General features: G+C 36.1%; 1 long non-coding RNA gene and 1 pseudogene across 1 annotated transcript in view; both read left to right on the top strand.

Annotated features, from left to right (window-relative positions):
• The window catches only part of LOC144365025 (uncharacterized), a 66,000-nt gene that overhangs the window by 28,318 nt on the left and 15,981 nt on the right, over positions 1 to 21,701 (top strand). Inside the window, exons 2-3 of the long non-coding RNA XR_013423287.1 lie at positions 10,165 to 10,265; positions 10,891 to 11,006. This is a non-coding gene — a long non-coding RNA (uncharacterized LOC144365025). The remainder of the gene's footprint in view (positions 1 to 10,164; positions 10,266 to 10,890; positions 11,007 to 21,701) is intronic.
• Positions 17,806 to 19,541, top strand: LOC144378439 (transcription initiation factor TFIID subunit 9B-like; annotated as a pseudogene).

The following is a 21,701-nucleotide window of genomic DNA, read 5'->3' as shown; positions in this document are numbered from 1 at the left end:
TTCAACAAATGGTGCTGGGAATCAAACCAGAGACTCTGCATCTAATAGAAGAAAAAGTTGCCCCTAATCTCCATCATGTGGGGTCAGGTTCTAAGTTCCTTAATAAGACACCTATAGCACAAGTACTTGTACTTTATACAAGTACATTGGATAATGATGTCTATCACATTCCACCATCCTTCCTAATCCCCTGTCCCCTCCCTTTTCCTCCCTCCCCTCTTTGCTATCTAGAATTTTTCTATTCCTCCCATGTTCCCCTCCCAACCCCACTATGAGTCAGAGAAAACATTTGTTTATATTTGGTATTGGCTAACTTCACTTAGCATTATCTTCTCCAACTCCACCTATTTACCAGCAAATGCCACGATGTTATTCTCTTTTATTGATGAGTAAAATTTCATTGTGTGTATATACCACATTTTGTTCTCCATTCATTTACTGAAAGGCATCTATATTAGCTCCACAGTTTAGCTATTGTGAATTGTGCTGTTATAAACATTTATGTGGCTGTTTCCCTGTAGTATGCTGTTTTTAAAATCCTTTGGGTATAGTCTGAGGAGAGGGATAGTTAGGTCCAATGGTGGTTCCACTCCCAGATTTCCAAGGAAACTTCATAGTACTTTCCATATTGGCTGCACCAATTTGCAGTCCCACCAGCAGTGTATGAGTGTATCTTTTTCCCCACATTCTTGCCAACATTAATTGTTGTTTGTCTTCATAATAGCTGCCATTCTGACTGGACTGAGATGATAGAGTAGTTTTGATTTGTATTTCTCTTATTGCCAGAGAAGATGATCATTTTTTTCATATATTTGTTGATTGATTGTAAATCCTCTTTCGAGAAGTGTCTGTTCATGTTCTTGGCCCATTTGTTGATTAGATTATTTGGGGTTTTTTGGTGCTTAGCTTTTTGAGTTCTTTATTTGCTCTAGAGATTAGGGCTCTATCTGATGTGTGAGGGGTAAAAATTTGCTCCCAGGATGTAGGCTCTCTGTTCACCTCAAAGATTATTTCTTTTGCTGATAAGAAACTTTTTAGTTTGATTCCATCCCATTTATTGATTCTTGGTTTTAATTCTTTCACTATAAGTATCTTATTAAGGAAGTTGGAGCCTAATCCCACATGATGAATATTAGGGCCTACTTTTTCTTCTATTAGATGCAGAGTCTTTGGTTTCATTCCTAGGTACTTAATCCATTTTCAGGTGAGTTTTGTGCATGGTGAAAGATAGGGGTTTAATTTCATTTTGTTGCATACTGATTTTCACTTTTCCCAGCACCATTTGTTGAAGATGCTATCTTTTCTCCAGTGCACAATTTTGGCACCTTTGTCTAATATAAGATGATTGTAGTTTTTGTGGGTGAATCTCTGTGTCCTCTATTCTGTACCATTGGTCTACCAGTCTGTTTTGTTGCCAATACCATACTCTTTTTGTTATCATTGCTCTGTAGGATAGTTTCAGGTCTGGTATAGCAATGCCACCTGCTTTGCTCTTCCTACTTAGGATTGCTTTAGCTATTCTGAGTCTCTTATTTTTCCTGATAAACTTCATGATTGCTTTATTTCTATGACTAATGTCATTTGGATTTTGATCAGAATTGCATTAAATCTGTATAATGCTTTTAGCAGTATGGTCATTTTGATAATATTAATTCTGCCTAAAATGAGTAAGGTAGATCTTTCCATCTTCTAAGGTCTCCTCTGAGTTCTCTCTTTAGGGTTCTGTGGTTTTCATTGTATAGATCTTTCACCTCTTTATTAAGTTGATTCCCAAGTATCTTATTTATTTTGAGGTTATTGTGAATGTGGTAGTTTTCCTCAGTTTTTTCTCAGAGGCTTTGTCACTGATATACAGAAATTCCTTTGATTTATGTGTATTGATTTTATATCCTGCTGCATTGCTGAATTCATTTACTAGTTCTAGAAGTTTTCTGGTGGAGTTTTTTGGGTCTTCTAGGTATAGAATACCATCAGCAAATATTGATAATTTAATTTCTTCTATTCCTATACTTATCCCTTTGATTTCTTTCATCTGTCTAACTGCTCTGGCCAGTGTTTTAAGAACTATGTTAAGTAAAAGTGGTGAAGGAGGACATTTATGTCTTGTTCCAGTTTTTAGAGGGAATTCCTTCAATATTTCTCTGTTTAGAATGATGTTGGCCTGAGGCTCAACATAGATATCCTTTATGATGTTGAGATATGTTACTGTTATCCCTAGTTTTTCTAGTGTTTTGAACATGAAGGGATGAAGCATTTTTGTCAAATGCTTTGCATCTATTGAGATAATCATATGATTCTTCTCTTTAAGTCTATTTATGTGATGAATTACATTTATTGATTTCCTTATGTTGAACCAAACTTGCATTCCTGGGATGAATCCCACTTGATCATGGTGCACGATCTTTTTGATACATTTTTGTATTTGATTTGCCAGAATTTTACTGAGAATTTTTGCATCTATGTTCATTAGAGATATTGGTTTGAAGTTTTCTTTTTTTTTTTTTTTTTGATGTGTCTTTGCCTGGTTTTGGGATCAGGGTGATATTGGCCTCATAGAATGACTTGGGAAGTGCTGCCTCATTTTGTATTTCTTGAAATAAATTGAAGAGTATTTGTATTATTCCTTCTTTAAAAGTCTTGTAGAAATTGAACTTGACTGTGTATCCATCCAGTCCTGTGCTTTTCTTGGTTGGTTAGCTTGATGGCTTCTTCTATTTCCTTATTTGATATTGATCTGTTTACATTGTGTATATCGTCCTGACTCAATCTGGGCAAATCGTGTGACTTAAGAAATTTGTCAATGACTTCAATGTTTTCTATTTTATTGGAGTATAAGATTTCAAAATAATTTGTAATTATCCTCTGTAATTCTATAGTCTTCTATAATATTAGCTTTTCATAATGTATGCTGGTAATTTGAGTTCTCTCTTTCCTTCTATTCTTTAGCATGGCTATGGGTCTGTCAATTGTATTTGTTTTTTCAAAGAACCAACTTTTCGTTTTCTCAATTTTTTCAATTGTTTCTTTTGTTTTGATTTCATTGTTTTCAGCTCTAATTTTAATTATTTCTTGCCTTTTACTGCTTTTGCTTCTGATTTGTTCTTCTTTACTATGGCTTTGAGATGTTGTTGTGGAGTCATCTATTTGTTGACTTTTTTGTCTTTTAAGGAATGAACTCCATACAATGAATTTTCCTCTTAGTATTGATTTCATAGTGTCCCAGATACTTTGATTTGTTGTGTCTATGTTCTCAGTTACCTGTAAGAATTTTTTAATCTACTTCTTAAAGTCTTCTGCAACCCATTGTTCATTCAGTAGCATATTGTTTAGTCTCCAGGTGTTGGAGTAATTTTTACTTTTTATTTTGTTGTTGATTTCCATTTTCATACCATTATGATCTGAAAAAATGCTAGGTAGTATCTCTACTTTTTGTATTTGGTATGAGTTACTTTTTGGCATAGCATATGGTCTATTTTAGAGAAGGATCCATGTGCTGCTGAGAATAAAGTGTTTCTGCTTGATTCAGGTTGAAATATCCTATAAATGTCAGTTAATCTAAGTTATTGATTTTGTTATTGAGTTCTATAGTTTCTTTATTCAACTTTCATTTGAAGATCTATTTAGTGGTGAGAGAGGTGTGTTAAATTTGCCCCATATTATTGTGTTGTGGTCAATTTGACTCTTGAACTTGAGAAGAGTTTGATTGATGAACATAGCTGCAGCATTGTTTGGGGCATATATGTTTATGATTGTTATGTCTTGTTGGTAAATGGTTCCCTTGAGCAGTATGTAATGTCCATCTTTATCCATTTTGATTAACCTTGGCTTGAAGTCTACTTTATTTGATATGAATATGGAAACCCCTGCTTGCTTTCACAGTCCATGTGAGTGATATGATTTCTGCCAACATTTTCTCTTCAGTCTGTGTATGTAATTTTTTATCAGATGAGTATCCTGTAGGCAGCATATTGTTCAGTCTTTTTTTTAAAATCCAATCTGCTAACCTATGTCTTTTGATTGGTGAGCTTAATCCATTAAGATTTTGGGTTACTATTGAGACATGGTTTGTATTTCCAGCCATATTTGTTTAATTTTTGTTATTTTACTTAAATTGGTTTTCCTCTTTGATTAGTTTTCTCTCTAGTATACTACCTCCCTCTGCTGATTTTCATTGCTGTTTTTCATTTCCTCTTCATGAAATACGTTGCGAAGAATGTTTTGTAGTGCCAGTTTTTTAGCATTAAATTCTTTTAACTATTGTTTATGGTGGAAGGTTTTCATTTCATCTTCAAATCTAAAGCTTAATTTTGTTGGATTTAAGATTCTTGGTTGGCACCCATTATCATTCAGAGCTTGATATATGTATTTCCAGGATCTTCTAGCTTTCAGGGTTTGTGTTGAAAAATCTACCGTCATCCTAATTAGTTTTCCCTTTTATGTAATCTGATTCTTTTCACTTGTGGCTTTTAAAATTTTCTCCTTATTCTGTATGTTGAGTATTTTCATTATAATATGCCTTGGTGTAGGTCTGTTGTGATTTTGTACATTTGGCGTCCTGTAGGCTTCTTGAATTTGAATTTCCAATTCATTCTTCATATTTGGAAAGTTTTCTGATATTATTTCATTGAGTAGATTGTTCATTCCTTTGGTTTGGACCTCTATGCTTCTCTTTATTCCAATAACTCTTAAAGTTCGTCTTTTTTTTTTTTTTGCAATCCCATATTTCTTGGATATTCTGCTCATGATTTCTTATCATTTTCACTGTGTGGTGTATGTTCTTTTAAGATGATTTATTTTATCTTCATTGTCTGATGTTCTATTTTCTAAGTGGTCTACTCTGTTGTTGATGCTTTCATAGTGATCTTTTGCTTCTTGGATTTGTTTATGTAGCTCATTGTTGAAGTGATATTTCACTGCCTGTATTTGTTCTTGAGATCCCAACACATTTTACCCATGTATATCCTGAAATATTTCACTGTCATTTTTTCTTCTGTAGCTGCCAATGCTTCTAATGATGTGTTGTTTTGATTTGTTTGTGCTACTTCCTTCCCTTGTCTTTTCATGTTGCTCATGTGCCTTCCTTTCCAGCTCTGTGGATCTGGTGTGTTATTGTTTTTACCCTATAAATTTGTAGTGCTTTTGTACTACAAAGATCTCTCCTTTTTGGATAAGACCAATGTTAACAGATCCCAATATCAACAATACATTACCTATAAACAAATTGTTGTTATTAAGACATTTACGGTTTAGTCTCAATGCCCAGAAATGTTGGATTCAATTATTATTTAAAATATAATCAGTAGTTTCATAAAAAGGTTTACTTTTTCTGGTGGTGGACAATGAACTGGGGGTAAGGCATAGGATGAAATGTTGAGGGGAGAAGATGTGAGGGTATAGAGATAATATATCTTAGGAAATGTGAAGGAGAAATCTAGTGAAGTGGGTTAGCAGCAGCAGAATAGATAGGAGGTAATTTGGGGTAGACAATTACATGGGAAGGCAGTAGAGTACCTAAAGCTAACACACGTATGTTTTCAGAAAAATACAGGATGTTAAAATGGTATATTTGGAGGGTGAAGGAAGAAGAATAATAAAAAAGGGAAAGTAAGAAAAAAAGAGTGAAGAAAAATAAAAGAAAAGGGGGGCTTATGCAATTCCTCTATATTATATCATTAGGTGACTTATTCCTCAAAGTCCTATTCCAAGCAAAGTTGTTGATTTTACATATATTGGGGATGTGAGGGTGATAGGATAGAAGAGAAAGGAGAAAAAGAAAAAGAAATAGTCTTAGAGATCCATTTCTTTCTCTTCTCATCCAGTAGGTGGGCTTGTCTCATGCAGTAGCTGTCTCTGCCCTCAGGATGCTGTAGGTAACCAGGGTGTGAAGACTGTACCTGGTGTGGAGCATCTGAATTTGGGGAGTGCTGTCCACCAGTCCCAGCAGAAAAATAGTGCCTCACGGGTGTTTTTTGTGACCACTTGTCTGATTTAAGCCCCCAGTATTGTCTCCCTCTCTTGCCTGGAGACTTCCCAAATCCTGATGTCTCTGCTATGCTCCAGACTTTAGTCCCCTCCTCTCTCTTATTTATCAGATCCCAACTGCTTGATCTCACCTCCAGGTTCACACTAGGTGGGTGGCACCCTGTTTGCTCTGCATTCCTGCCCAAGTGAGAGCTGATCTTGTGTTGGACGGCCACTGTGCTGAGTTAACGCTATTAGTGAAGGGGGAGGAATTGGAAATCAGGTACCCGCTCAACTGGAGATCTGATCTGATAGACACACATACCACAAAATGGTGAGAAAGGTTTGCCAAGATGGAGTCTGTCTTCTTCCAGTTCTGGCATATCTGGTGATGTGAGGGGAGCTGGGTGATGGCCTTGTGCTGTGGATAGGTAGCAGCCGAGTAACCTGCATGGGAGTGGAGCACAGTCTGGAGTTCTACAGAGGTGCTTATATGTGTTGCTGCTAAGCAACTTGTGAACTGTGCATGAACTAGAACTGTTGGCTTTGGGTATGGAGTTTGGAGAATTACTCAAGCCTGGAGGCTCATTTCTGCATGGGTGGTCACAGTGCTGATAATTTCTGTGAAAATCCACTGGCCCCTGGAGATCAGATCTAGGAACTGACCCCACCTAACAGTGAAAATATTGAGCCAAGATGGTGGCTGTCTGCTTTCAGCGCTGAGGTGTCTGGTGAGGTGGGAGAGCCAGGTGATGGTATTGTGCTGTGTGTAGGTAGCAGCTGAGTGACCTGCATGGGAGAAGAGCGAAGTCTTGGCGATCTGCAGATGTGTTGATAGGTGATTCTGCTAATGTGCTCACTGAGTCTTGCATGGACTGGAGATTCTAAAGTTAGCTGTCTTTCCTCCAGGGAGGAGAGTCAGGAAGAAGTCCTAGGCCAGTCTGGGTTTACTATGGTCTCTTGGCTGCAGGTATTTGGAGGAAAGTTTCAGCACCTTTAGGAAAGCCAAGCTTTGCAATTGACTTGCGAGCAGAGCACTGGCTCAGCCAGCAAGGCACAGTAAAGGCAGTGGGCAGAGGTCCAGCAGCCCATGGGCTGAAGGGCTGTGGTGCTGGTGGGCTAGAGATGAGCTGGTGGGAAATAGCAGGGAGGGAAGGGGCTCAGGAGGAAGCTCCACCCTGATTCTGGTCTTGCTGCCCATAGATGTCTTGCATTTGGTCTTTCCCCTGTCATTCCCCTAGGTTCCTAGCTGGCCAGCAAGCCCCCTCTCACCCCATGGATAGGAGCAGGGAGTATCTGTTAGACACAAGGCCTGAGCATCACTCACACTGGTGCTTGGGCTTTAAAGTGTATGTGGAGAAGGCTCTGGCAATTTGTTCTTTCCATTCATCCCTACTATTTTTCTCCCCCAAGTAAGTCTCAGAAGTTCCCTTCTTCCAAGCCTTGCTTCAGTAACCTGGGCTTCAGGACCACCAGGAAGCCTAAGAACTCCTAGGCCCAAGTGAGACTGGAGCCACTACAATGAAGACTGAGAAAGATGCTTGGCCTGTCTCTACCGCAGGCTCTAGAGATGCATACCATGCAAATAAAGACCAGTGTTTCAAGGCACCCTCGGGTCTTCCTTTCTGACTCCCTTGTACTTTACCTGCCACCAAGGGCTTTGAATCCCTTACAAGCTTTCTGCACTTCAGGTAGAATCCCCTGTTTCATTTGCCAGCAGCTTTATCTGCTTAAAGAACCTACTTTTGGGACTGCCAAGAAGCAGCAGACACAACTTGGCTTTGCCAAAACAGCATGTGGTTTTGTTCTCCCATTCTTCCTCACCCCATTTCCTTGACTTGCCAACTGGAGAAAGCAGGAGGAGGCAGAAGAAAGTGGGCAGAAGTGTGGGGGTGGGGGAAGATAGGGTGCAGAACAAACAAGTTCTCCAGTAAGTTATTTACATTGCATGTGGACCCCACGACAGTCTGGAGGCTCCACTGTCAATCCGAACAATATTCTGCCCTGCATTTTCCCCTCCTTTGAAGTTGGGGAATGATGGGAGATAGGTGGAATGGAGAGACAGTCATCTTAATTGGCGGCTTCCTAACCAAGTTTAGGATCAAGAACAAGGACTACAGTAACAGCATAAAGTAAGACAAACAAGTTTTGTCTCCCCTAGCTGCACCCCTTGGAAACGAGGGGGCACCTGCATGGTTTGTGTGCAGTTTGCATTAACAACAGCATCAGCCAGGGTGCCTGCACATTCTCGCTAGTATGTAGGTACATACAAGCTTGCAGATCCTGGTGAGAGGAGTGGTAGCCAGAGACATCTGGAACTCAGAGCTTCCAAGAAAGCACTAGACATGCTGGTGCCAGAAGCTCTGCAACTGCTGCTTTGCCCAGACTCCAGCATAGAGCCACCCGCAGTCAGCCAGAGCCCGCCAAGGCTATTTATGTGGCACACCAGTGGGCTATGGCTTTCTCTGCCCCCCATCCTGGCGCGCATCCATCTCCCAGGAGTAGCTGTGGGACTCGCGTGTGAGCATGTTATTTGGGATCCTCTGCCTGGGAACCGGGTGCCAACTTCTGGGATGTTGCCAGCCTTGTCCTTGGTGGTGGTAGGTTTTCTTGCCCACACTCTGGGGCATTGCATCTCCTGCACCCCACTCTGTCCCAGCCACCTTCAGGATGCAGGTGAGTGAGCACCTGGAATGCGACATCTGAAAGCTGAGCACAACCAGGCTCTCTCTCAACCAGTCAGCAAGGCCATTTTACTTGATTTTATTGTGTACCTTTGGGTAAGGAGGATTTTCAACTGTATTTACTTAGGGTGGCTCTTTAGGTAGTTTTTTTGGTGTTTTTTTTCCATTTATGGATTCTGGTATTTATATTTTTTGAAGAGCAAAACCAACCTCATAGTGTCTTTCTGGGGTAATGTTTCTGTTCTTAAGTTTGATGTATATTTTGTAGATTACACAGAGTTAGCTGGAGGAGACAGGGGAGATTCATGAAAAGACTAAGACTGAGATTCCAGTTATTTTTCATGATGTTCTTTCTTCCTTGCTATGGGCAAAGCCACAACCCCAGCCAGGCAGTTAACCGTGGGACACCCACACACATTCTCTCTCCTGTTTTTTTCTTCAAAACACATCTCTCTCTCTCTCTCTCTCTTTTTGACAGGAAGTCTAATGTAGGAATAATGTAATATATTTTGTTTTGAAAGCTGTAAATCAAACATCATCATTTCTTTTTATCCTTGTATTTTTAATCATTTATGTTGTCACATTAAATATCTTGAATAAGCAATTTGTGATTTTTGATTCTAAAGTAGCCCGTAAATATCCAGCCTGTATTTCTCCCCTTTGAATTCATTTTGAATTTTCTTTGACTAAATAAAATGTGCTTAAAGATGTGGATGTGAATTTTAAGGCTCAGAGGACATGCTTCTATTTTATAATTTTGCTCTTACTTGTGAAATAATAATATTTTCAGAAATATATGAATTTTTAATTTCTGAGTCTTTAAAGTTTTGGTTCATTGGCTAAAGTGGTTGCCACTGTTGAATGAAAATTCTTTTATGCTGTTTTACATGGTACTTTATCAATGTCGTAGTCAGAAGGCTTTCAGAAGAGAAGGATTTTTTCAATAAAGCATTTATGAAAAATACAGTCTACTCTCTTTTAGAGTTAGGACAATAAGAAATGAAGTATATATGAGTTAGGACTTGACTGTCTGAGGAAATACAGACAAGGCTGTGGTTTCATTTCATTAATTGCAATATTTGTGTGATCTAAATAACAAAAAGTCCAAGAAGACCAAATTTCCTCAGGTGTGAGGGCTGCTAACCTATGTATGGCTATTGAACTATTAAGGTTTTCCTCAGAGTCAAATATGTTAATGGAGGATGAGGAAATACAACTAGAGGTGAAAATACTGTTTAATGGCAAAGGAGATTCAAATTTAAGAAAGATTTAATTGAAAAACTATTAATATGTACATTTTGTAGACTTCTTTTCCATTAAGAACTACACATATTCTTGTCTTAATCACATTTTCCAACACCAAAACTTAATCACTTTGATAGTTCTTAAATTTCAATGTGCAATAGTCAAAATGAATTTAGTATATTTTTTTCTTTTTTCGTACCAGGGATCGAATCCAGGGGTGCTTAACCACTGAGCAATATCCACAGCCCTTTTTATTTATTTATTTTGTTTCAAGACAGGGTCCTGTTAAGTTGCTTACAGCCTTGGTAATTTGCGGAAGCTGGCTTCGAACTTGAGATCCTCCTGCCTCAGCCTCCCTAGCTGCTGGGAGAACAGGTATGTACCACCACATCCAGAAATTTAGTGTGCACTTTGATGCAGCAGTTCCACTCTCCCATGAATAATATCTGAGTAAATTATGACAAACCAAGGTAAACCTAGTATTGGTTGAAGGAATTATGTGTTATTGCTAGAAAATAAAAGCATTTATTCAAATAAAGAGAACTAATATGTTTCAACTTGGTAATTTTATAAGATGTTACAGATGATGCTATTGAGAAAATATCTTGAATAAAATTTAAATATGTGAAAAATTCACTCTGTTAATTTTGCTATTTGTAAGACTAATTTGGGAAAACACAAAATACTGATTCTCATGTCTTCCCCTGTGTCTCTACAGGTAATAGAAATCTTTGATTTCATGCATAGGAACCAAATTATGTAAAGATTACAATTAGATTCTTTAGAATAAAACAAAGAAAGAGAGATTGAAAATAATAAAATTATTATTTATGACTAATAAATAGCAAAACCCAGAGTAAGTGAATTATTATTCTCTCTAGCCAGTGTTCTTCTGATATACCATACTGCCCCTGGTGAACTGGGCATCTGATTCTTCGGAATGCCTCTTAGATATTAACTACCTGGAGTGTAAAGATAATGTCTTCTTTTTCTTTTGCAGTTCTTTGCAGTGTTGGCCCACAGGTAGAAGCCAAGCAGTGGTGTTAGTTAATAGAGATGTGGACTTGACAGTATGGAAAGAGGCTTGGCATCAGATCAATGGAGAGTGAATCCTGGGTAAGTCACATCTTGGCTGCATGACCTAATTGCCTTATTTAATCTCTTAACCTACTTTTCTCATCAGTAAAATATAGATGAAAATATCTGCATCATAGTAGTTTTATGATTTAAAAAATATGGGCTGGGTTTGTGACTCATTGGTAGAGTACTTGCCTAGCATGTGTGAGGCACTGGTTTGGTCCTTAGTACTACATATAAGTAAATGAATAAAATAAAGGTTCATCAAAAACAATAACAACAAAAAAGAATATTTGTAATCTTCCACATAGTACCTGCTAGCAAATAGATGCTCACAATTCAGTTTAACTATGGATCTTAAGACTTTCTTTTTTCCAGATTAACCCCCCCTTTTTTTTTCCTGCGGAGATGTTTTTATTTGTGTGATGGCTTAGTTTTATATATGTTTTTTATCTTAAAAATTAGACTGCCTTGGTTGGTCCTCTAGGATGGAGCAACCCATTTTTATAAGAGCATCTTCATATCTGACCTTGCAAATTCCAAGAAGCTAGAAGAAAGGGAAATAAGCAATTTACCTGAAGCACATACATCATATTCCCCATTTCTTGCTCCCTTTGGTCAGGCAGGTTCGTTACAAAAAACTGAACCAGGAAGATTATTAGGAGAAAAGTCTGACTTTGTGAATATGCTCAGAAGTCAAATGTTGTCTCTGCCTGAACCAGTAGATCCTTGGAAACTTGAAACATGAAACTTAATTTTTAATTTTGTTTGTGGTATTTACAAGTGAAGGTACAAGGGTTTTTTTCATAAAGTTATGAAGCTATTAGATGTGGCAAAACTAGATATTGCCCCGCTTTATTTTAAGATTTTTGTCTTACCTTTGCAGCATTTTCTTTTATTTTTTATCAAAAGTTGTAAATCTCAATTTGCTTAATATGATATTTTTAGATTAATAACCCAGTCATTACAATAAAATCATATTATTAACAGTTTTATATAATAAATATAAGATTCCTCCTTCCTGAACCTCATTTTGACTCCTGTTAGTACCTTTGCTGCCTTCCATTAATGGCTTTGGATGGAATGATTTCACATCTTTTAAGTACATATCTTTGGTAATTTATATCAAGGCTCTCTTCTGAGGACCTCTACAGAGGCCTGTAAAAAACTTAGGTGGGAATTTTATTCTTAACTTGGCTATGTTTTAAATTTAGGAAGCCAATTTTTCTGGTTCTGAAGTAATTTTCTTCTTTTTTTTAATATAAATAAGACTAATTAATTTGTAGTTTCTACTGAAATTGCATTCTTCTCCCTTCTGTCTAAATGGCCCAGACCATTTTATTCTATGGTGTGAGCTCCTCACAGAGCTCCCCTGTTGTCATTAATACATTATCCTATCTGTTATGATCACCACTTTACACATTCACACTAGGAAAGTTAGGTTGAAATGTTAGAATCTTTCTTACAGCTTTCAGACAGTAATGAAGCACTAAGGAAGAACATTTTAAAGACACTTTTACACTCATGTCTTTCCTCTTCCTCAGTGCTAGGAAAATATATGGGATAATTTAGTCAAAGAAGTCCAATTTTATTTCCCATTTGTCTGGAAATAATTATTTACTGAGGAGATAATGTGCTCTGTGGAAGAAAGGTTTGGCAAGTAATATATATTCTTTAGCTCATTGATGTTGGGAGCATATGTTAGTGATCCTATCATAAAAAGCTTATGTTTAAAAAGTAGTTACTGTGTGAGCATAGTAACTCTTCTTATATGATATTGTTATATGGTATTGTGTCATGGGGAGGGCTTTATTTTGTCTGGGAGGAATGAATGAATTTAACCAATACATCAATTCTGTAATGAACTTTTCTTCAAAGTCTGATCTAGCACTACAAATATCTGTTCATTAACTGTAGAAGCTGGGGTTTCCATTATACTTACTTAGAGGTAATCTTCCAGTAAAAATTCTTAAGTAGATAATAAAAATGGGTGTTAAGTGATTTAAATATGAATTTAGAAACTAGAGAAAGATAAAAATAAAACCAAACCACTTAAACATAGTCACATCACCTGTCAATAATGTCAGTGTATTTTGCTGCCTTTAAGTTATTTCCATAGACTTGCCATACCTTTTACATGACTAAAAAGGAAAAGTTAGGTATGAACCTGGTTGAATGTTTAATAAAAATTTAACACTGTCATGCTGATGTTGATGACATAGCCTCTTTTTTTGTTTGTTTCCTTCAGACATGGTCCCATTCAAATAAGTTGACTTGAAAAGTGTTAATTACCATTTAGAGATGAACTTGTGTTCAAAGCAAGCCACATGTCTAGCACAAAGTGTGTTGAATTTATGAATGTGTAAAAATATGTTTATTCCTTTTTTTCCAGTTCAAGAACATTTTCCCCGAAGAGCAGCCAGTGTTTTAGCTTTTTCCTTTTCTTAATGCCTTTTTTTTCTTGCAAGATACTGTGATTTCTTTAAAATTCAAGAAACTATTTTTGTATCTAGCTTAATATTCAACCTAAATCATTGTTCTTACCCACTGTTAAACCAAATTAGTTTGTAAAGGATGGATTTTAAATAAGTATGTTTAGGACTGTATAAAAAAATGAAGAATATTGAAGTGCATTTTCAAATGTTAGAACATAAAATTAATTTAATCTTTTGTACAGAATTTCTTTAGAAGTTGAGGTTTTATGTTAAAGTTTTTTTTTCTTGGGAAATTAGAGTTTCTTAGTAGACCAATGTTATTTGAAAATTAATTTTTTCATAAATGTGTAGGTTAGTTAAAAATATTTTTCATATTGCTTCTTTTCATCTGTTAAATCTAGGTTACATAGAATGATGAACTGTAGCTAACAATATTGGTCTGCCTTATGCTCAGAGAAAAAAATAGGCCTGTACATGTAACATGTGATACTCACAATTTAGAATTTAATTAACTGCAAGAGAATACCACAAGTTTTGATATTTTACTTGTTTGCCTTTCTTGTTTGTTTTTATTTTTTAATTTGAGGAAATAAGCACTCTGTATTCCTCACCCTAATTGCCAACTGTGCCCTAGTGGGATGGACACCAAGTATTTGTCACATTTTTTGTTTCCTTCAGGGAAAGCAGGACATCACAAAAAATAGTGAATATTTTGCTGTATAATGGCATTTAAAAATATTAATTAATTTAAGCACATTTATTGTTTTTATAAATCAATTTTTTATTACAAGATCATGTGTTTTGTGCATATACACATTCTTAAATGTCATGCATTCTGTCTCATCTTTATAATTTTTCCAATAGTATAAATAACAAGATTACCTTAGTTTTCTGAAATATAATTAGTGATTAAATTAGAATGTAGCATGTTGAAATAATAAAGGAAGTTGTTTTTAAAATTTGTTTCTAGTTCTAATTTGTTACATATGACAACAGAATGCATTGCAATTCATATTACACATATAGAGCACATTTTTTCATATCTCTGGTTGTATATAAAATTGTATATACAATTTTTCATATCTCTGGTTTTGACCTTTCATGTCTTTACATATATTTAGGGTAATGATGTCCAATCTCATTCCACCATCTTTTCTACCTCTATGCCCATTCCCCTTCCCTCCCACCCAAAAAGGAAGTTTTGAAAGTTTATATCTTTACAGTATTGAGACCGTTTGGGAGAGTTTATATTGATTTTATTATAAAGTAAGTAGATGAGTCATCTAAAACTTGTAGCTTTATGAAATTCAGAACTATTCATCACTGTGGAATTAGAAATGCTGCTTTCTTTATATATTGACTTTTAATTGCAATTGTTAGCCAATACCTTCATTCTCATTTTAGCTCTTTTGTTACCACATTTTTTTTTAGCAAACGTGATAAAATGTTGTGTTTTAACAATAATATGTAGATATTTTTATTTTCTGGCAACTGATAAATATGTCAGAATATTTTTGGGTTTAGTTTCATTTGAATGGAAAACTTAAGATAAAGATCATTTATTTTCATGAGAGCTATAAGGATTTGAGCATTTACTGTAGCATATGGTACATTTTCTGTTCTATTTTGTATACCAGCCCATTAAGATGAAAAATTGAAATAAGTAACCTAAAAATAACTCTGCTATTGGCCTAATTTTTGTTTATTTGTTTTATGGTCAGTTGATTTTATTGTCCAATTTAACAACAACAAAAAATCATCTTCTGTGCATGAGTGAAGTTCCACATTTGACTACCCTGATGGAAAAGCTCTAAAGCATTTTGTCACCTATTCACAGAGCAGCATCTTGTTTGGCATCAGCATAATTGTTCAGAGGGCTACTCTGACTTTTTTATAGTAAAAGGTGTTAGCCTTGGTCATAGCTCTAAACTCCTTAGTCCAAAGTGACCCACCTGATGATCACAGTTTGACCACACCTCTAGTTGCCTAGGCACACACATTTTTCCGAATCACATTCATTTTCACCACAACTTACAAACTTGAACTGGAATTGATGTTTTTAAAAAATGATGGAAGAAAAGGTATATACTAAAACTAATCACAAGAGGTATAGTCAATGCCTTTAACAGTTCAATTATTATTATTTTACCTATTCAACTGCTCCATAAATTATCAGAGTATTTTATAAATAGTAGCAACTTGTAAAGTAGAATAAAGTTAGGCATTTCTTTCCTTCTTACCTTTTCTTTGGTGATGTTTGCTGTTTTGTTCATACTGTTGACTGGTGTCCAGATTGTTAATATATGTATACTTTTGGGCATCTTCTTGTCTTGGTGATGGAAATAGTATAAAAACCAGAAGATGGTATACAAATGGTATAGAAACCAGAAAATAGTGGTTCTTTTTCTAACTCTTAAGAAATTTGAACATTTTGTTTGATAATACATTCAGAGTTGATTAGAAGTGCAAAGTGCCTCAGAAGCATGACTGTGTGACAACAGTGGCAGAATTATACATTTCTTCCTGGTGGGGGAACTACTTGGCCCTGGTATATTTAAAGGCTTTTGCACTTACATTCAAGGAATTTTTATTCCTTCCTGAAGAGCTTTAAGAATTTAGTAGTGAGCATTTGCTGTGGCATATGGTGCATTTTAAATTTCAAAATACTTTTGAGTCCATGATATATTGGACTAGTATCAGCTTAGAACACCCATAAAAGTACTTTAGCTCTTTTTAAAATTTTATACATTCTAATTTTTATACATGATGGCAGAATGCCATTCATTTCATATTACACATATAGAGCAGAATTTTTCAAGACACTGATTGTACACTACTTTAGCTCTTAAAAAGATAAGTTATGGAGTCAGTAGAAAAGAAAATTTGTTAAAGAATACCAGCACTCAAGTATTAGAAGGATTTTAAGAGGATTTTAAGTAACAGCCCTAGTAGGGAGCTGCCATGGTAGATTGCTACATTAATGGCCTGCAAGGAATCACACCTTCCCAGATACACTTTTCTGTAGATCCCATTCCATTTGACTGGTTTTAACCAGTGGGACATAAAGGATTGTGAAGCTGGGCTGCTTAGACTGCTTCTGTTACTATATGAAGAAGCCAGGTCTAAGAGTCTGGAGGACAAAAGCCCACGTGGAGTGATTTAACCCTACAGGCATATGGTGCATTTTAAATATCAAAATACATTGCCCCCAGCTAACCTACCAGGTAAATGCAGCTACATGAGTGAGCTTATGCCAGATCAGCAGAAGCATCATACAGTTGAATCAGTGGATAGTGAAAATGATCAGTTGGTTTAAAGTCACTAGATTTTGTTTTAAGCAATGAAGCAATGACTACAGGAAGTTAATTTTTCTGTCTTTTCTCTATGTCTCTTTTATAGCAGTCACTTTGGTAATGTTCCTACAATACCTACTGTCTTACAAAACGCTGTATCTGCAGAAGATTAAGCAATAATTGTTCATAATTTTCACTGTATGAAATGGGATTTCTATCTTTTGATTTATTAGTATGAGGGAGGAGTCTCAAAATGAATGAAGCTTTTGTAATGTTCCATGCTCATATCTAAACAGCATGATTTGGTTAGATGCTTATGAGGACTCTCCACATATCTATGAGGATGACTATATGTTCATGGGAACAGCTCACCTTTAGATAGGACTGAGATTTGAGATTTTCACACTGTTCTCAGGGTCATACAGTGTTGTGAAAAGAAGAGATGTTTATTCGAGAAGAAGACATTGTGAAGTTCTCAGGTAGACTAGAGTTAACTTCTCCAAAGCAGAATTTATGACAGAGTCCTCAAAAGAAGGACAGGGACCATAAGGAGCAGTGATAGATATATTGATCTCTGTAAGACTTTTATGGACTTATGTCCTGTTATACTTTGTGACTCATGTCCAAAAGTATGACACTGATGGGAGTGGATATTTTTGCCCACTCTAACAAAGGTATCTTTTGTATTAAATGGAAACACAAAGCTAAGGAACACAGATTGGAATTATCAAATGCTGTAGCACTAATTGATCTAGAAGTCAGGCTTCTTGGTACCTAGCAACACTGGATTAGAAATGTGCTCCCTAAATTTTTAGTAGCTTATACCTGCTGTCCCTAGGATGGCTTCCACATGGCCCGAGGGCATAAGTGGTCATCATCAGGAGAAGCAAACAGGGAGGCTCCAGAACTCATGTCCCACTGATCCAAACAAGGAGAAATACCTCAGCTCCCATGGGCAATCTCTGGAAATTTTTTAACTTAGTCAAGAGGCATTCATTTGGTGGAAGTTGAAATGCTTTAGGGTTAATCTGGATTTAGCCACTCTCATTTTTACTAGTTGACACCTTTGCTTTACCAGCCTGATGTGGACTTGGAGAACATGAGTTAGACATGTACGTACTGGGTTAATTCCACTTCTGTTGTCTTCAGAAAGAACTATAAGAACAAAAATAGACAGTACAAAAATATTCTGATAGAAATTGAGAGTCCTAAGTTTATTGTGTTACTTGGGGTCATCAATTGATCCTTCATTAGAGATTGAATTGTGAATTGTGTAAGAATTATGCAGCAATGGGAAATGACTCCTGGAAGACCCAGGACAGTCATATTAGGAGATAAAATAATTTCTACTCTCCTTTGTAGGTAATTATTAAAAAGCCAGATGTGAAATAGAATGGTATGACCTTTAGGTGAAGCATGTGAAAAGTACTATTAAGTTTCAACAAAGAAACAATTTCTAAAATTCTAAATATAGTCTCTGTATTTTCGTAGAAGTTAGTGACATTTGATAAAGATTTTTATATATTTTTAAAGCTGTGACAATTAAAATTCCAACAAGATTGGTTTTTGTTTTTGTTAAATCATTTTACCAAACAGAAAAGAATTGGAAAATTTCAAGTTTATTCTAGATAATCACAAATGAGAGAAGAAGGAAACCATGATACATCAAGGTCAATTTAATTCACATTGTTTTATTCCACAAAGGATTTAGGAAAACTACAGAAAGAAATCACTCCAGTGAAATAATGATGATGTAGAAAAGAAAAATCAAATAGATGGAAAAACTGATTCACTGGAAAGTCAAATTGAGGGAAAAATATGTATCAAAATGAATGATGCAGTGACCTACATAGTTAAACTCCTAATTTGTCTTAGAGATTCCTAGCAGATAAAATAGATTGTAATTTGTTTTAGAATTTTCATTTTGAATAAAAGGGAGAATGGCTTTCTTTAGGAAAGAGACTTTTATTTTTGGACTAAGTTCTAAAGGCAGTGTCTCATATTGGCAGATATCCCATACCTGAGAATAATGAGCACTACTGCCCCCTAGTATCCTCAACCGTGTTCCCACAACAGATTTTCTGAAGGGTCTCTTTCTGTAAAGCCCCAAAATATAAAATATACCTTCAAATCACATGTCTGTGAGCTCAATTTGAGAGAGACTAAGACATTTAGTATTCTAATTACTGTATATTGCAAGGCAAAAAAAAAAATCAAACACCATTGCCACTGAATAAGCCATATTTAGGACCTAGGTTGCTACCTGATAGATACTGCTTAACAGCTCCAAACTACAGACTGAAGTCCTTAATTCAAAAGGGACCTAACCATGGAAGACTAATTCCATGGTTAAGTGTTGGTACTGTTGGTACCAGACCTACTAATACCCCTACTATATATGAGAAAACAGAGGTACAAAAGAATTTGCCCAAGGATACCCAGCTTATAGATGATTAAGCCTGGATTCAATCTGAAGCAGCAGCACCATAAACAGTGTCTGTCTCAAGTAAAGTTGCAACTCCAGTGTTAGCCACAAGCCAAAGACCAACTCCAGTGTTAGCCACAAGCCAAAGATTTACAGTGCAGACTCCACCTTCTCATTCCACTACTGCCAAGCCAGTTCCTTCAACAACTGTAGTTCAAAATGTTCTGATTAATCCTTCAATGACTGAGCCCCAAAATATTCTTATTACCACCAACATGCTTTCATTACAGAACACAGGCAATGAATCAAACCCACTGAAGAGAAAACATTAAATAATGATGACAATGATACTATGTAAGGGGGATACTCTAGTCTACATTCATTTAAAAAGTGTGTAGTTGGTTTTGAGCTGATATACTGTGTTAGAACATTCTAGATCTTAACTTTTTTAATAGAAAAATATAGCTACAATACTTATCGTTGCTTGTATTCTTATTTTTTCACATTAGTTCAAACTGGTAGATTTTTTTTAAATAAGAGCACAAATGTTTTTCAATTAGGCTTCAGGTACAAAAGTTAAGTATTTGTTTCTTAATAGTTTCATTAATGTTTAGTCCTACCACAGCAATTCTATTTTTGAAACAGTTTTCAGCCATCAATTACTGACAGTAGCACTTACATTTCAGTTTCTACAGCCCAATCTGTGGACTAATCTTTAATTTCTAACCTATATTTAAAGTTGTACTTTGTTTGGAAAGATAAAATAGTCACATTTATTGTCACTATTTTTTTTAAATTGTTGAATGTATTTAAATTTTTTCTTGGTTTTTCCCTAACTTCCCACCTTAAATCCCTCTCTAAATCCCATTCATTCTGTACTCACCCCCACAGTCTTAAATTTATCCCTATTGCTCTTTTTTAAAAAGTAATTAATTTATTTATTCTAATTTGTTATACTTGACAGCAGAATTCATTTCAGTTCATAGTACACAAATGGAGCACAGTTTTTCATTTCTCTGGTTGTACACAAAGTCACACCATTTGTGTCTTTATACAGGTACCTAGGATAATGATGTCCATCTCATTTCACCATCATCCCTACTCCCATCCCCCCCCCATTGTCTCCCTCCCATTTTTCCTATCCAAAGTTCCACCTTTCCTTCCATGTTTCCTGCCCCCCCCACCCCATTATGGATCAGCATCCACTATCAGAAAATATTTGGCCTTTGGCTTTTTGGGATTGGCTCACTTCACTTAGCATGATATTCTCCAACTTCATCCATGTACCTGCAAATGTCATGATTTTAATGCTGAGTAATATTCCATTGTGAATATATACTCCACAGTTTCTTTATCCATTGATCTATTGAAGGGCATCTAGGTTGGTTCCACAATTTAGCTATTGTGAATTGTATTGCTATAAACATTGATGTGGCTTCATCAGTGTAGTATGCTGTTTTTAAGTCTTTGGAGTATAATCCAAGGAGTGGGATAGCTGAGTCAAATGATGGTTCCATTCTAAGTTTTCTAAGGAATCTCCATACTGTTTTTCAGATTGGTTACACCAATTTGCAGTCCCACCATCATGTATGAATATGTCTTTTTCTCCACATCTTGCCAACACTTATTGTTGCTTGTATTCTTAATAACTCCCATTCTGACTGGAGTGAGATGAAATGTTAGAGTAATTTTGATGTGCATTTCTCTAGTTGTTGAACAATTTTCATATATTTGTTAATTGAGTATATATCTTCTTCTGAGAAGTGTCTGTTCAGTTTCTTGGCCTATTTGTTGATTGGGTCATTTGTGGTTTTGGTGTTAATTTCTTTTTAATATTTTTTTATTTGTAGTTGAACACAATGTCTTTATTTATTTTTATGGAATGCTGAGCATTGAACCTAGTGCCTCACACATGTGAGGCGGGCGCTCGCTCTACCACTGAGCCGAGTTCCAGCCCTGGTGCCTGATAATACAGGTGTCATTTTCATGTTTTTAAAATATGCTCTACATGCTTGATGTTCTCTAGTTTACTTGAACCTTCTATTTTGCATTTTTCACTTCATTTTAGATCAGATGGGTTTTATCCCTTGCCTTCATACCACATATATATATGATTTGTACACTACTGCTTGAGTCCTTCTATTGGTATAATTCAGATCATTTTTTCTAGCTTATTGCTAAGGATTTCACACATGAGATGGCTTCAAACTTGGAAGTAGAAAATAGTGATTCTCTTCCTCTTTTAAGGTCAAGGAACACAAATAAGTGTCATGTGACTTTCATTTAGGTATGCATGGTCTCCCTCTCATCCAGCGAGGATGTCCACAGAAGAGGGTAGAGGAGAATGTGGCTGTGAAGTAGCTATTCAAGACCTCCAGAGACCAAGCAGGTAGCAGGTCTGATTTTATTGTACAGTTACCATGTATATACTCAGGCATAGCTAAGCAGATTACCAGCAACCACCAATGCAATTTCTGCTAACTGTCCTTGCAGCTACCAATTGCAGAGTGGGCTGTGGAGCAAGCACAGGGACTCCCACACAGGGCTATGCCTACAGGGTAAGTAGTTTGCCACTCAGACA

The sequence above is a fragment of the Ictidomys tridecemlineatus genome, chromosome 6 (assembly GCF_052094955.1).
Source record: "Ictidomys tridecemlineatus isolate mIctTri1 chromosome 6, mIctTri1.hap1, whole genome shotgun sequence".
Lineage (NCBI taxonomy): Eukaryota > Metazoa > Chordata > Mammalia > Rodentia > Sciuridae > Ictidomys > Ictidomys tridecemlineatus.
The sequence above is the reverse complement of the archived record's forward strand: the minus strand, read 5'-3'. Positions and strand labels throughout refer to the sequence as shown.